The sequence below is a fragment of the Trachypithecus francoisi genome, unplaced genomic scaffold (genome assembly GCF_009764315.1).
Source record: "Trachypithecus francoisi isolate TF-2019V2 unplaced genomic scaffold, Tfra_2.0 Lachesis_group2, whole genome shotgun sequence".
In the NCBI taxonomy this organism is placed as follows: domain Eukaryota; kingdom Metazoa; phylum Chordata; class Mammalia; order Primates; family Cercopithecidae; genus Trachypithecus; species Trachypithecus francoisi.
The window spans coordinates 153,614,558-153,631,775 of NW_022681465.1; positions in this window are offsets into that span (position 1 = coordinate 153,614,558).

A 17,218-nucleotide genomic window follows, 5' to 3' on the forward strand; every position below is an offset into this window, starting at 1 on the left:
TGTGTCTGCCATGAGTGGGCCGAACACACAGGGCACACAGCTGTGTGGCCTGTTCTAGGGATGGGGCTAACCTCTCACCCTATCTAGGAGGCACAATTGTGGACAGCTGCTCCCAACCTGGAGCGAAGCACAGAAGCCTCTCCCTGTCCTGGTCTTCCTGGCCAGGAGGATTGGAGGGGAGCCATCCAGGGTCAGCAGAACAGCTTGCCCTGCCCACCCCTCCATCACCACCCTTCTAGAACTGCCCTCCAGGACACAGCAAGTCAACGCTCACCTGGGGAGGGTGGGGGGGGGGAACTGCGGGGGAGGGAGAGAGACCAGTTACGGAAACTGACATAGACATAGGGAGGAAATAGGCCATATTTCAAACTGAGACTGTAGGAGAAAGGAAAGGAAGAAGACTAGAAGGAGAGACGGAGAAAAAACATCTTCACGGGGTGCCCATAGTATCAAAGATTGAGGATTTCTTCGCGCAGCCACAGGCAGCCCCATGTTGGATTCCTCTAGCCTGAGAGAGCTGCCCCTCCCACCCCACTGCCTATTATCCCTCATACCCACAAGAGACGGCATCACGGGTGCCCACTTCACAAGCGTGGGCTTCTTCACGGGGCAGGCGGTGCAAGTTTTCCTCCCTGATCCCGTCAGAAACTGGAAGGTGGAGACTCGCTCTCCTTCCGCGGCCTGGCTGCACCCGGCTCACCCTGATCCCATCAGCCTGCTTGGAGCCAATTGAAGAATCAGCAATTCTGGAGACCCCGCCAGGTCCAGGAGAGGAGGACCTGACCTCCTCGCACCGTAATTATCTGTCTCATAAAACCAATTAGGGCTACAGGGCCAGGTCATGGAAGCAAGCGGGAATTTAGCTCTGGTGACAGTGGCAGTCAACTCCAAGGACAGAGCAGTATGTGACAGCTCCCTCCTCTCAGGCCCAGCCCCAAAGGCCACCCAAACAAAGCTCCTGTAGATGCAACAGAAGAGGTTGAGGTCAGACCCAAGGAAGGACTGGCTGGCAGGGGCAGGGAGCACTGGAGTAGTTAGTTTCTTCCCTTTGTGACAAGCAGCCCAACAGAGCCTGAGTCCTCTCTCCACAGCCTTCTCTGGTTCCAGAAAACCTCAAGAGCTTCCCATCACGTTACCAAGGCAACTGCAGCCCTGCAAGATTCACAGTGAGGATGGAGAGAGAGCAGAGACTGACAGGAAGCCCAGACAGAATGCCAAGGTGGAGGCACACATCTGAGACTGAGCAGGGAGGCAGAGGCTTTGGGCCAGAGCAAACAGCCCCTGCCTTTCTGTTTGGGCTGTTCCAGGATCTGTTTTCCTGCAGGCTGTGAGTTTGTTTTACACTCCCCAGTCCCCTGTGGGCGAGAAAACAGCATCAAAGCTTCCTTCCCTGTCAGGTGGGGATGCAGTGGGGGCAAAGGAGGGCTCCTCCACAATTTCCCAGCATGCCAGATGCTGCAGCTCCTGCCCAGCCCACGGGCAAGGGTTCTCCTGCTTTCAAAGGCCAGCGGGACCCTCTGCCACCACCACCTGCTTGCTCCACCATGGTCCCCTTGGGAGGCAGAGTCCTGCCAAGGGATCAGCAGCACAGGCTGCATTGGCTGGAATTGGAGAGAAGTGTGTCTGGCTCCTGGCTTGGTCATTTTCTAAGACTCCATGACCTTGGTGAAGTCACTTCTTGCTCAGATTGTTTCCTTAGATGAAAATGGGGATAATATGATGAATTCTTAGGATTTAATAATATCATATACATCATGTGCTTACACCAGGCCTGGCACTGAGTCAATTTTTTTTTTTTTTTTTAAGCAGTTTGGGAGTCTCTCTGAGCCTATTCTGGCTCGGGAGGCTGCCTGATTTAAAAAATAATAATAAGTTAAATGAAAAAGAAAAAAAAAGCTGTTAAAGGCTGGGCATGGTGGCTCAGGCCTATACTCCCAGCATATTGGGAGGCCAAGGTGGGAGGATCGCTTGAGGCCTGGAGTTTGAGACCAGCCTGGGTAATATAGTGAGACCTCATCTCTTTTTAATTAAAAAAAAAAAGCTGTCAAAATTTTATCATTATTATTACTATTCTAATTTTTATTATAATTGTGTGTACCTCTGTTTACTCATCTATAAGAGAGAAATCATGATTCGTCCTAATTCAATGAGTAGTTTGCAGATTTCATGAGAAAACACGTGAAATGCCTTGATCAGCACCTTAGCCATGGGAAGTGTCAATGAATAGGAGTGATCCCTACACTCCCCTCCTTACCACTACCCCAGGCCTTCGGATTGCCTGCTGGGGAGCCACCACCAAACTGGGCCAAACTCCCAGTTCCCTAAGTAGTAGGGGCTATGGAAATGCGGTTTCTGGAGCTGTAGTCGAGGAAGCCATTCCTTTTTCCTTTTCTTTTCCTCCTTCCCTGCCCTCTGGGGAAGTCATTCCTAATTGCAGTGCCGTGAACTTCAAATTCACTCCCGGCCAGGAAGGAGCCTTTGACCTCTGTGCTTCCTCATTTCTGTCTCAAGCCTGAGGTTCCCTGAACAGGCTGATGTCCAGCTAATGCCCAGTGTCCTGGAGAAAAGGAGTAAATTCCATTCTAAATGGAAAAAGTTTTGCCCCTGTACAGAGGGCCAGGTATCAGGCTTGGGGTGCGGAGACACACAGGGGGATGGACAAGGTCTGCACCTCTTCCAGGTGCCTAAGTTCCCTGTCTTCTGCTGGCCCAGCTGAGGCCTTATTTCAGCAAGGAGATCTGAGATGTGACTGAGGAGGGTGGACGCTCCCAAATCCTCACTGCCTTCTTCCCTGAAAATACCAACATTCCTCCGGGCCCCGTCATGCTTTTGACCTTTGAGAGGCATGAAGAGGCTGATTTGCGATGGGCTTTAAACTGACACAGTTTCCTCATCCTTGGCCCTTTCCACAGATGAGCACCTCACTGGTCCATTCCCACACTGGTTGCACAGGTGGGTGTCTCAGGGGTCTGCAGTGTGTGCCACGAGCTAAAGATGGGCTAGAACTGCAGCTGGCAGAATTTAGATGAAACCTCAGGGAAAACGTCCTTGGTGAAAGAGCTAAGAGACACAAAGAAAAGGCTACAGGCCCACGCAATTTTCTTCTCTTCAGGTTTTCAATCAGAGAAGGCCTCTTCCCTACCCCCTACTGCCCTAGAGAGCTCCAGACTTAATGCCTCAGTAGGGCTGGGCTGGAGCTGAGGTTAGGTACCCACCCATAGCTGTCAGGACTCTTAGGGCATTTAAAGAGGGTAGGGCAACCCCACCCCACCCCAAGGCAATGCTGTGGCCCTGTGGGATGAGGTAGGCCCCTGAAGGCCTGAGAGTTTCTACAGAGCCAGACTCTAGGGCAGGGTTGTCTAATCTTTTGGCTTTCCTGAGCTACACTGGAAGAAGAACTGTCTTGGACCACACATAAAATACACCTGTAATCCCAACATTTGGGAGGCTGAGGCAGGCAGATCACCTGAGGTCAGGTGTTCGAGGCCAGCCTGGCCAACATGGTGAAACCCGGTCTGTACAAAAATACAAAAATTAGCCAGCATGGTGGCGTAAGCCTATAATTCCAGCTACTCGGGAGGCTGAGGGACGAGAATCGCTTGAACTAGGAGGTGGGGAGTTTGCAGTGAGCCAAGATTGTGCCACTGCACTCCAGCCTGAGCGACAGAGCAAGACTCCATCCCCACCCCCTCAAAAAAAAAACAAACCAACAAACAAAAAAACCCACTAACACTGATAGCTGTGAGACAAAAACAAATCACAAAAAAAATCATGTTTTAAGAAAGTTTATGAATTTGCGTTGGGTTACATTCAAAGCTGGCCTGGTGGCCCTCAGGCCGTGGGTTGGACAAGTTTGCTGTGGGGGAAACAGATGACTTGGTCAGATGGAAGGGTCCAGATCTAGGGATGACTTGGGCATGTCCCAAGTACAAGTCCACAGACTCCAGACTTGGGCCTGTGCCCTCAGCTCTGCTGGCAATGCCTTTGTTGGCAGCCCAGAGGTCCCATCCTCCACACCAGCCACCACACCCAGGACTGCCCACCATCCTTTGGACAGAGAGAAGTTGGAGGTGCTAGAAGCCAAAGAGCCAGCTACAGGCATCGTACCCCCCACCCCATCCCCCTAAGGCAATGCTCACGCAGGCCCTGTTACTGGAAGCAGAAACTCCTGAGTGTGGGAGACTTTGGGGTGACAGTCTCCCAAAGAGTCTGTCTTTGGGAGACAGACTGGGGAGGGTAGGGAGGAGGAAGCCGGAAGAGGACAACCGGGAAGAAAGTCCTAACAGTGCCAGCTCCGGGTGAGGAATGTGCTGTACCCCGTCGACCAGCTCAGTAGTCCAGGCTCAGCCCATCCCCATCTGATGGGGCCAGAAACAGTCACAGAGGACTGTAAGATCTGGGAGAAAGAGAAAAGGCCATTTTTTGTTTTTTTTTTTAATGATGAAGAAGTTGGTGAGCAGGTCATGGGCCATAGCAACACAGATTAACCTGGGGAAAAGTTCTGAAGAAAATTGGGACATTCAGTTCTGCCAAGACGGTCAGACCAGGGTGAGCTACTGGGGGCTGGCAAAGTGTCAGTGGTTACACTGTCCCCAGCCTAGGACCCAGCCAGCCTTGGCCATAGCTCCAGATGGAGACTTGCCCCACTTGCTGATCTCCCAGAGGCAGAGGCCAGATTCCTTCCAGTCCAGGGATTCTCTGGACAAGTCATAAAAGTGTTTCCTCCAAGTCTCTGTCTGGTCCTGCTAGAAGAAAATTGTTTGTCCATCTGTCAGTCTGAAGGTGAGTGGGGCTGGGTGCTGTGACTTAACGCCTGTAATCCCAGCACTTTGGGAGGCTAAGGCAGGAGGATTGCTTGAGACCAGGAGCTCGAGGCCACTTAAGCAACATAGACCCCATCTCTACAAATAAAAATGTAAAAATTAACCAGGTATAATGGTGAGTATTTCTAATCCTAGTTATTAGGGAGGCTAAGGTGAGAGGATGGCTTGAGCCCAGGAGTTTGAGGCTGCAATGAGCCATGATCATGCCACTGTATTTCAGCTTGGATGACATAGTGAGACACTATCTCTTTTTTTGGGGCGGGAGGGATGGAGTTTCGCTCTTTTGCCCAGGTTGGAGTGAATTGGCATGATCTTGGCTCACTGCAACCTCCGCCCCCCGACGTCAAGCGATTCTCCAGCCTCAGCATCCCGAGTAGCTGGGATTATAGGTGCCCGCCATCATGCCTGGCTAATTTTGTATTTTTAGTAGAGACGGGGTTTTGCCATGTTGGCCAGGCTGGTCTCGAACGCCTGACCTCAGGTGATCCGCCCACCTCTGCCTCCCAAAGTGCTGAGATTACACATGAGCCACCGCCCCCGGCTGACGCTATCTCTTAAGAAAGAAAGAAGAGAAAGAAAGAGAGAGAGGTGACCTCACCAGTCACCTTCAGATTGGCGGATGGACAGACAAAATTTCTGATGTTCCATGAGCCACGGCTAAGACATCAGCCCAGAATCCTCTTCTCGGATGACTCAGGAGCGCCCCCTTCTGTCTGGTTTGGCTGAAACCAGTGTGGGGAACAGGGAGAAAGAATTGTTAGATTCTAATCAGAATGCCCAGACAGCTGCTGCAGGAGGAGGCCCCACCAGAAGTGTCCTCACTTTAGGCTGCCCCCCTGATACTCCCACAGCCTGAATCAGAGCTGGACTTCCCCAGGGGGGATGAGGACCAAGGAGGAGAATGTCTAGAGTGCAGTCGACCCGAGAGGACGCCTAGGCTGTCATACCCGGGCCTGGCAGCCTGGCCTGTGGGCACATGCCCAGAGCTCTGGAGGGCCGTCCAGCCTGCAGATGTCCCCAGCTTCATGAGAAAAGTCATGGTCTGGGTAATAAGACCAGGCTCTTCCTCTGAGCCTAAGAAAGAAAGGGCTGAGACAATCATTTATCTCAGGGCTATGAGTGTGTTGTAGGGGGAAAAGCCAGCCACGGGAAGCACAAGAGGGGAGACGCTGCTTCTCCCCAGGAACTCCCCCCGGAGCCAATGTTTCCCAGAAGACCTCCAGCTTCCTGTGTGCAGGTGCACAAGAGACCCGCAGACTCCTCTGGTGTTTAGTTCTAACATTCCATGACCTACAGGATTCCACAGCTCACCCCCAGGCAGGGGCTGCCTTCTCTCCTGGACCATCTGCTGCTCTCCTTTCCTAGTTTATTCCTTAGTCTGATTTTTAAAAATTTATTTATTTATTTATTTGCCATATAGAGTCCACATTGAATCTTCAGTCTGATTTAAATCCATCTTGCTGCATCTGAGTGGCAGCTAGAAGAGAGGGAGGGGGAAAGCAAAGGGGATGCTGAGAAACTGAGGAGGAGAAAGACAAAACAAGGAGAAGGAGTGGAGAGGACTGAGGAAGACCCGAGCAAATATCTGAGAGGAGCCATCTGCCTGGTGGAGAACAGCTTCAGCATTGTCCCTAGTCACTCTCCCTGTCAACACTTCATAGCCGCAAGCCCGTGCTCACACTACATGTAGGTGTGGACACACACACATACACACACACATCACATACTTAGGCTGTGGGGAAGACCTGGCTGTGTGTGGGGCTCGAGGGGGCAGTCTGCCCCCACCTGCATACTTATCTTCTCCTCCTCATGTCTCCCCACCCCCCAGCCTTCCAGCACTAGTTCTTTGTGCTTTCAAAGCAGCTCCCTCCCACAATGCTACCTCCAGGAAGTGCTGAGCTGAGAGAATAGGGGAATGGAAGGAAGGGGAGCTAGTCCTCTTCCCCCCAACAGCACTGCTCCATCAAACAGCACCCCCTCCTCCCCTCACCTCCACCTCTTTCATCACTGCCACTGACAGCTGCAAAAACAGCCCTTCTCATCCTGAGCAGTGGGCTGCGGGGATGTGCCCATCTATTTCCTATCCACTTCCCAGGGCAGGAGACAGCTGGGGACAGGGTAGAGAAGCAGCATCGCTATCAATACCCTCTCCCTCCCTTCCCCCATAAGTAAGGAAACAAAAGAGAACGTCCTCCAGTCAGGCCCTAGAACCAGTGTGCAGTCACCCCAGCTTTCTAAAACCCCTGTCCAGGCTGCCCCCGGCCCTGTTCTCCCAAGGTAGACTCTATTTCTTAGACCTTGGAAAGTCGCTCTAGGATATCTCACCCTGAAAGACAGATCCACTCTTGGAATGCTGGGAGACAGTGATGGATTCGCCCACACACTAGCAACCTACTTCCATTAACTCCTGTGTCCAAATAATTTCTTTAAATCACCAAGGATGAGGCTAGGGAGGGGAAGGCAAGCCTGTGACATCAATCTCCAGCAGGGATTCCTCCTTCAAACCTGGCCAGGGCCAGGCAGGAAAAATACCCAGCACATTCTTCTGGGACAAAACTATGGAAATGAGATCCCAGCCCACCCCGCCACCCACAGTGCCTCTTCTCACCTAAGTTCTTGTCCACCCTCTCCCTTGGTTCTGTAGAAACACAACACAGAGGCTTTTCCACCCCTTCCTGGAGGTTTCAGGGCTCTGGCTGCTCCTTGGCAAGGTGTGGGCTGCCTCCTGGGGCATCCCAACCCCCCTAGCAGCCAAGAGAGCATCTCCTGTGTGACCAGCACCCAGGGTGACCCAAAGGGCAGGGCATGAGAAGGATAACTAAAAGCTAAGAGCTGTACCTCAGTTACCAGTTTACCATTCCTTCTCAAATTACCCCAATTGCTGCCCTCGTTTTACAAAAGAGGAAGTGGAGACTTACAGGGGTCAACATGTACAAAGCTAGCTGCTAGAAAGGGACAGATCTGAGTCAAGCACAGGTCTTCCACCTCCAAAGTCTGCCGTTAGGGAAATCACGTCCCAGTAGGGAAGGGGAGCAGGAAGCAGGTGACATTTCAATTGCTTAGTGTTCCCATCTACCCTTGGCTCTGGAACACAGGTTCATCAGCTCAGACCTACTGTTTTAGCCCCAGCCCGGCTTACTCTGCCTGCTGCTAAGCCAGCCTCCAGCTAGGAAGTTTGTACATCTTGGGGATGGGCCAGGTGGGGCCTGGAAGGCAGAGGGGAGAGAGAAAGGAAGAGCTGGCATTTTGACAGGGCCCAGGAGCAGGCAAGGGGAAGAGAGCTGGGCAGATGGGCCTGAACCCGCCGTGTGGGGAGGCTGGGCCTTGGGAAAAGCGTAGGCATAATGGGCCTGGCTAAAGCACGGCTTCATCCATTTGGCATTTCTTCCTTCCTCCATTGTCCCTATTGCTCTGAATTGTCTGCTTTAGATGTGATTCTTTCCAAATGGGCACCCTCCACCTACAAAGGGACTGGCATGGGAGAGATTACTGACATCATAGTCTTCTTCTAGTAGCAACAGCAGGCTGGGGAACTGGCGGCCCAGACCATAACAGGAGCAATTTGTGATGTTCTGTTCCAGCAGATTGGAGAGGGTTTTCCATGGCTCAGACCTGAGGCTGAGGAGCCAGAATAGAAAAAGCAGGAGAGAGGAGGCCCCTGAGCTCTTGGACAACCAGTGGGCTTATTGATGGCCTGGAATACAGGTGTCCATATAGGCTTTCCCCTGCGAGAGGGAGAAAAGTCAGCACTGTCCAGCCCTGCGGCTCTGATGACAGTGGGACTTAGTGTGGGTGTCCCCCTTAGAGGTGCTCTACCTCTTCCAGGCCCTGAAGTTCCCATAAACGAAGGGAGAATGAGCAAGAACCAGTCACTGGCACTTGCTGGTTTCCATTTCTCTTATGTTGTTTGCAACCTCTGCCTCCTGGGCTCAAGTGAGCCTCATGCTTCAGCTTCCCAAGTAGCTGGGACCCCAGGCATGTGCCACCACACCTGGCTAATTTTTTTGTATTTTTTGTAGAGATGGGTTTTTGCCATGTTGCCCAGGCTGATCTCAAACTCCTGAGCACAAAGGATCTGCCCACCTCGGCCTCCCAAAGTGCTGGGATTAAGGGTATGAGGCACTGCGCCCAACCTGTTTTTTCTTTTCTTTTTTTTTTTTTTTGAGATGGAGTCTTGCTCTGCTGCCCAGCCTGGAGTGCAGTGGTGCAATCTCAGCTCACTGCAACCTCCACCTTCTGGGTTCAAGCAATTCTCCTGCCTCAGCCTCCCGAGTAGCTGGGATTATAGGCATGCACCCCCACGCCTGGCTAATTTTTGTATTTTTAGGAGAGACGGGGTTTCAGCACGTTGGCCAGGCTGGTCTTAAACTCCTGGGCTCAAGTGATCGGCCTTTCTTGGCCTCCCAAAGTGTTAGGGTTACAGGCGTGAGCCACTGCACCCAGCCTGTTTGTTTTTTCTATAGTCCTTTTTAAAGCATGACTCCATGTCTCTCTGAAGCATGACTCCATGTCTCCTGTCTCAAGTGTTTCACTGAGTAGAGGTGGAGTGGGATATATTTCCTTTCCAGAATCCGGGAGAGCTACAGTGGTTTGAGTCGTCTAGTGGAACTGCCTTAGTCAGTTCAGGCTGCTATAACAAAATACTGTAAATGGAGTGGCTTATAAACAACACAAAATTTTTTTCTTTTCTTTTTCTTTTTTTTTTTTTTTGAGAGAGAGAGTCTCACTCTGTGGCCCAAGCTGGACTGCAGTGGTGCTATCTCGGCTCACTGCAACCTCTGCCTTCCAGGTTCAAGCAATTCTCTTGCCTCAGCCTCCCAAGCAGCTGGGATTACAGGTGTGCACCACCATGCCCAGCTAATTTTTGTATTTTTAGTAGAGACAGGGTTTCACCATGTTGGTCAGGCTGGTCTTGAACTCCTAGGCTCAAGTGATCTGCCCACCTTGGCCTCCCAAAGTGCTGGGATTACAGGCGTGAGCCACCGTACCTGACCAGAAATTTATTTCTCACAGTTCTGGAGGCTGGAAATCCAAAATCAGAATCAAGTTCTGGGAGGGGCCTTCTTCTTCCTTCAGATGGCCAGCTTCTCATTGTATCCTTAGCTGGCGGAGCACAGAGAGAGGAGGCAAGCAAGAAGCAGCAAGCTCTCTCAGGACTCTGGTTTTAGAGACCAGGTCTTGCTCTGTCACCCTGGCTGGAGTGCAGTAGCACAAATAGCTCACTGCAGCCTCCAACGCCTGGCCTCAAGCAATCCTCCTGCATTGGGCTCCTGAAATGCTGGTATTACAGGTATGAGCCACCATGCCTAGCCCCGTTCATGAATGAAGGCACTAATCTTATTCATGAGGGCTCCAATGACCTCATCTAATCCTAGTTACCTCCAAAAGCCCCACCTCCTAATATCATCACTTTGAGGGGTAGGGTTTCAACACACGCATTTAGTGGGGGACACTTAGTCTGCAGCAGGGACCAAACACATCATGTCAAGAGAAGCAAGAGACAAATACTTCGAGACTGGCCTTGATCCTTAGAATATCATCTGGTTACTCTTAAATAAGGGCTCTCCAAATGCTGCCTCTGTAGATCAAAGTCAAAGAACCCAACTCATCAAGAGTGGCTGCAGAAGGCACAGCCCACCCAGTCTGAGCACTAGAGAGGATCCCTAGGCATCCCCTAGATTCCAGGCCAAAGGCCCTCACCACCTATTTGGTGACAGACTCAAGTACGAGCTTATGGATTTTGAAATGGAAAGCAGCTGGTTCCGGAAGGAGTCCTTTGCACATAGAGGTGCCCAATAAATGCTGGATGCTGGGAGAGGAATATGCTCCAAAGGAGGCCCATGTTCTGTAATTTGAGGAGAGAAGAGGAGGCTGAGTAGGAGTAGGGGGTCTTGCTACTTCAGTCAAGGTAACCAGGAAGCCTACTCTGCACCCCTACCAAACTGGAGGTGGGAGGACAGGTTACCATTAGGTCAGATCAGCCTCCTAAGCTGGTGTGAACCATTCTCAGGCCACCGCTGAGCCTACCTAGGCTCTGGTCTTGTCTAGACACTTCCTCTCCAGCTGAGGCTGGGAAGCAGGTGCAGTCACTCACAGCCTCACTCTTCACGGTGCTGCCATTAGGACCCTGATTAGTAGAGCCCCATGCCGGGTTGCTAATGGGTTGAGGACATTAAGCATAAATACTTTCCCAGATATGGGCTTGAGCAGAGCCCAGGAAGAAACAAATATTTTAATCTCAAATAAATAGAATGTCGGAGGGGAGGGGTTCCCTCTGCTTACTCGGCATCTGTTGTCCTCCCATCCTCCACCTGCCACAGTTGCTGCCATTCTCAAGTCCCAGGAATTCCCTGTCCAGGCAGTGGGGTTCATGGCAGATCTTCACTCACCCAGGCATATGAGAATGGAAGAGATTCTCAAAGATTTAGGGAGAGGGGGATTTTGTGGACTGCCTTGTCCTATAACCCTGATGATCAAGAAGTCCTTGACATTGAATTTGGATGACTCTTGTGATAAAACCCAAGCACAGTTCCCCTTGGTTGGGGAACTGGAGAAAAGGACTGAAGATCCATGAGGGACACCTTTTGACACAAACTAGTTGCTTTAGGCCAGTGTTTCTCCCAGTGTGGTTGGGACCAGCAGTATTGGCATCCGCATCAGCTGGGAACTTGCTAGAAATGTAAGTTCTCAGGCCTACCCCAGACCTACTGAATCAGCTCTGGGTGTGGCAGCAGGCAGACTTGTTTTTTGATTGTTTGTTTGTTTTTGAGACAGTCTCACTCTGTTGCCCAGGCTGAAGTGCAATGGCAGGAACACAGCTCACTGCAGCCTTGACCTTCTGGGCTCAGGTGATCCTCCCACTTCAGTCTCCAGAGCGGCTGTAACCATAGGCACACACCACCGAGTCTGGGTAATCTTTTGGTATTTTTAGTAGAGATGGGGTTTCACCGTGTTGCCCAGGCTGTTCTCGAACTCCTGGGCTCAAGTGATCCACCTGCCTTGGCTTCCCAAAGTGTTGGGATTACAGGTGTGAGCCACTGCACCCAACCCAATCTTGTTTTAACAAGCCTTCTAGTGGTTCTTATCCACTTTCAAGTTTGAGAACCGCTGCTCTTGGCTCTCCCTCTCGGACTGAAGGGGAATGTCAAGAGAAGAAAGAATTATGAGGGATGCAACAAACAGTCTCATCCAAAGAAAAAAAGAAATTGGAACTTTCCCAATGTGGAAATCTTGAGCCAGGCCTGAGAAGAGGCCTCTGATCCTCTGCGGCTGTAAATGTCAGAGCAGTGTCTAAGTGGCCCTGTGAGGAGGGAGTCTGGGGAAAAATAACCAAGCATGACCTTTTGCATTTTGCCCAGAGGAAGGCAGGATAATGGAGCAATCTTTTCAGGTCATTTATCTCCTACTTAGCCTCAGCTTTTCTCAGCTACCTTTCCCTCCAGCTGGGGCCCCCTAAAGCCCAGCCCTCCTCTCCTCCACCAGCCCTCTGGCCAGGCCCCCTGCCCGTCTATCTTTCCCCCTCCTCCATCAAATGAGAACTGGTTCAAACTGTTTCTGTTTTCCTTCTTTCTCTCTCTCTTTCTTTCCTTCCTTCCTTCCTTCCTTCCTTCTTTCTTTCTTTTTCTTTCTTTCTTTCTTCTTTCTCTCTCTTTCCCCTTCCTTCCTTCCTTCCTTCCTTCCTTCCTTCCTCTCTCTCTCTCGCTCTCTCTCTCTTTCTTTCTTTCTTTCTTTTTTTGAGACAGAGTCTTGCTCTGTCACCCAGACTGGAGTACAATAGCACAATCTCAGCTCACTGAAACCTCTGCCTCCCTGGTTCAAGCAATTTTCCTGCCTCAGCCTCCCAAGTAGCTGGGATTACAGGCACTCGCTATCACACCTGGCTAATTTTTGTATTTTTAGTAGATTCAGGGTTTCACTATGTCTGACCTCAGGTGATCACCCACCTCGGTCTCCCAGAGTAGTGGGATTACAGGCCTGAGCCACCGTGCCTGGCCTCAAACTGTTTCTTAAGCAGACCAGCAAGGAATGAGGCCCTATTTTATAGGGAATAAGAGGGAGGAAAAAGAAAAACCCACTATAACCTGTAATGGGGCAGCCTCTCTTCATACCCCACCCCCTTTCTTTTTCTTTCTTTCTTCTTTCTCTCTCTTTCCCCTTCCTTCCTTCCTTCCTTCCTTCCTTCCTTCCTCTCTCTCTCTCGCTCTCTCTCTCTTTCTTTCTTTCTTTCTTTTTTTGAGACAGAGTCTTGCTCTGTCACCCAGACTGGAGTACAATAGCACAATCTCAGCTCACTGAAACCTCTGCCTCCCTGGTTCAAGCAATTTTCCTGCCTCAGCCTCCCAAGTAGCTGGGATTACAGGCACTCGCTATCACACCTGGCTAATTTTTGTATTTTTAGTAGATTCAGGGTTTCACTATGTCTGACCTCAGGTGATCACCCACCTCGGTCTCCCAGAGTAGTGGGATTACAGGCCTGAGCCACCGTGCCTGGCCTCAAACTGTTTCTTAAGCAGACCAGCAAGGAATGAGGCCCTATTTTATAGGGAATAAGAGGGAGGAAAAAGAAAAACCCACTATAACCTGTAATGGGGCAGCCTCTCTTCATACCCCACCCCCTTTCTTTTTCTTTCTTTCTTCTTTCTCTCTCTTTCCCCTTCCTTCCTTCCTTCCTTCCTTCCTTCCTTCCTCTCTCTCTCTCGCTCTCTCTCTCTTTCTTTCTTTCTTTCTTTTTTTGAGACAGAGTCTTGCTCTGTCACCCAGACTGGAGTACAATAGCACAATCTCAGCTCACTGAAACCTCTGCCTCCCTGGTTCAAGCAATTTTCCTGCCTCAGCCTCCCAAGTAGCTGGGATTACAGGCACTCGCTATCACACCTGGCTAATTTTTGTATTTTTAGTAGATTCAGGGTTTCACTATGTCTGACCTCAGGTGATCACCCACCTCGGTCTCCCAGAGTAGTGGGATTACAGGCCTGAGCCACCGTGCCTGGCCTCAAACTGTTTCTTAAGCAGACCAGCAAGGAATGAGGCCCTATTTTATAGGGAATAAGAGGGAGGAAAAAGAAAAACCCACTATAACCTGTAATGGGGCAGCCTCTCTTCATACCCCACCCCCTTTCTTTTCTTTCTTTCTTTTATCTTTTTTTAATGGAGTTTTGCTCTTGTTGCCCAGGCTGGAGTGCAATGATGCGATCTTGGCTCACTGCAACCTCCGCCTCCCCAGTTCAAGCGATTCTCCTGCCTCAGCCTCCTGAGTAGCTGGGATTACAGGCATGTGCCACCACGCCCGGCTAACTTTGTATTTTTAGTAGAGACGGGGTTTCTCCATGTTGGTCAGGCTGATCTCAAACTCCCAACCTCAGGTAATCCACCTGCCTTGGCCTCCCGAAGTGCTGAGATTACAGGCATGAGCCACTGTGCCCGGCCTTCTCCCTTTTTCCTACCCAGGCCATACCAGTTCATCGTTCCTCCATAAAGAGTGAAGCCACTCTTGCCCTGGCCTTTTACACAACACCTGAATAGTCACACTTGCAAAGAAAGAAAAGGATAAAATCTAGGCTCCTAACCAATCCATATGTTTCCCAAGGGCCAATAGTGCTCTATAGCTTATTCTCCTATAACTGCCATACTAGATAACGAACACACTAGATTCCTAATGAATATTTCATACATTGAACTCAAGGGAGCTCCTAGAAGCAAGAAACTAAGGAGTCTATTTCCAAATTGGACCCACAAGAGGAATCAAGACATGGGTCCTCCTGAAATGACTAAGGAAGAAGCAGCCTTCTGCTGCCTGTGTGCCCATGCACTGCTGTCTTCATCTGTTCATTCACTCCACAAGCATGTATAGCACACCTGCTATATGTGGACCCTAGATCATATGTTCTAGTGGGAAAAACACATATGTAATGTGTTTTACTTACATATGTAATGTAAGTAAACATATAATATTTCAGGTGATGTTAATTGCTTCAGAGAAAAACAAAGGATGGTAAGGGGAATAGGGATGGTGGGAACGGGGTCCAAGAAAAGCCTCTTTGAGTGGGTGTCATTTCTGCAGGATCCAAAAGGAAGTGAAGGAGCCACATTTTCAGCTATCTGGGGAAAGAATGTTCCAGGCAGAGGGTATAGCAGCTGCAAAAGCTCTGAGGTGGGGGTATTTTGCAAGGCGTGGAGTGAGTGAGGCTGGAGTGGAGGAGTAAGGGTGAAAGATGTAGGATATGAAATCAGAGAGAAATTGGTGCTCAAATTATGTAGGGCCTTGTAGACCATGGTAAGGATTTTAGATTTCTTTCTGGGTGAGAGGGGAGGTCATTAGAAGGTTCTACACAGAAAAGTGACATGTTCTGATTTAACAGGACTACTCTGGCTGCTGTGTTTAGAACAACCTGTAGGGGGCAGAACAGAAACAAGAAAACCACTCAGGAGACTATGTCAGAGCTAGGAGTTTTCCCCTCAAATTCATCCTTTCCTTCCACATTTTAGCTGGGGACATGGCTGCTCAGAAAAAGGACTACATTTCCCAATCTCCCTTGCAACTAAGCGCAGCCATGTGACAAAATGCCAGCAAAGAGGATGTGAGCGGGCCGGGCGCAGTGGCCTACGCCTGTAATCCCAGCACTTTGGGAGGCCAAGGTGTGTGGATCACAAGGTTAGGAGTTCAAGACCAGCCCGGCCAGAGTGGTGAAACCCCATCTTTACTGAAAGTACAAAAATTAGCCGTTCATGGTGGCAGGCGCCTGTAATCCCAGCTACTCCGGAGGCTGAGGCAGGAGAATTGCTTGAACCCAGGAGGTGGAGGTTGCGGTGAGCCAAGAAAGTGCCACTGCACTCCAGCCTGGTGACAGAGCAAGACTCAGTCTCAAAAAACAAAAAGAACATGAACTAAAGAAGGTAAAATGTGAGCTGATGGATATGTCCATTAGTTTGAAAATGGTAATTATTTCACAATGCATACAGATACCAAAACATTACACTGTACAGCTTAAATAATATATACAATTTTCGTAGAAACGGGGTTTCACCAAGTTGGCCAGGATGGTCTCGATCTCCTGACATCATGATCCACCCACCTCGACCTCCCAAAGTGCTGGGATTACAGGCGTGAGCCACAGTGCTCAGCCTCTAATTCTTTTTTTGAGAGAGTCTTGCTCTCTTGCCCAGGCTGGTGTGATCTCGGCTCACTGCAACCTCTGCCTCCTGGGTTCAACTGAGTCTCATGCCTCAGCCTCCCAAGTAGCTGGGATCACAGGCGCATGCCACCATGCGTGACTAATTTTTGTATTTTTTAGTAGAGATGGGGTTTTGCCATGTTGCCCAAGCTAGTCTTGAACTCCTGGCCTCAAGTGATCCGCCCGCCTTGGCTGGAATTACAGGCATGAGCCACCGCCATGGCCTGTATTGTACCTAATTCAAAGGCTATTGTAATTTCCCAGGCAAGCAATGACACTGGGTGGTTCTGATGAGGGTGACACTGGTATAACTGGGGATAAGTGACCAGATTCTGGTGATAATTTAAAGGGTAGAACTTGACAACACTTCCCGAGGGATTGGATAAGGGGACATGAAAGGAAGAGAAGAACCAGGAATGACTCCAAGACTGGGGCTCTAGTAGAACAGATTTGCATTCATTGCCCTGGGGAAAACTGAGGGACTGCTGAGTCTGAGAGGACTATGAGAGAGACTCACATGGGGATGGCAAGTAGCCGCTGGGTATGACCACGACCTATCAACACAGCTGGCTTTAAAGTCCAGAGATAGATGGAATTAGTTAGGGAGTGAGGATGGATGAAGAAGAACAGAGGTGTAAGGACAGCCCTGAGGCATCCAGAGATGGGGAGGTGAGGAGCCAGCCAGGATATAACAGAGGTAGGAGGAGAACTGGGCGTGTCCTGGAGGCCAAAGGAAGAGCGTGTTTTATGAAGAAACCATCCATGTCAAATGCACTGCTAGGATGAGTATAATGGGGACTCAGAAATGACAGCTGAAATTAGCAACATGGAAATCACTGGTGAGACCGACAAGAGAATTTGCCCTGGAGCACTGAGGACAAGCAGGGATGGGAAGAGAGGAAGTGGAGACAAATACAGACGATTCTGAATTCCTGGCAGGTAGAAATCATTAAAGCATCTAATTTCCACTCTTCCTATCATAGTTCTAAGCCTTCTAAAGGACATGAGGGCACCCAGCAACTCAGTCTATCCAGCTCCCCTTCCACATTGGTCTGAAGGGCTCTGCAGTCTCTCCTCTCCCAAATTCACCCTGTTGCGGGGAGGCCCAGCCTGCCTGCAGCTCTGCCTCTGCCCTACTGGCCCCCAAGGCCACTCTCAAGGACAACCTTGGCAGGCTAGGCAGCCAGGCCTGACTTTCCTGGATCATAATTAGTGCTGCTGCTA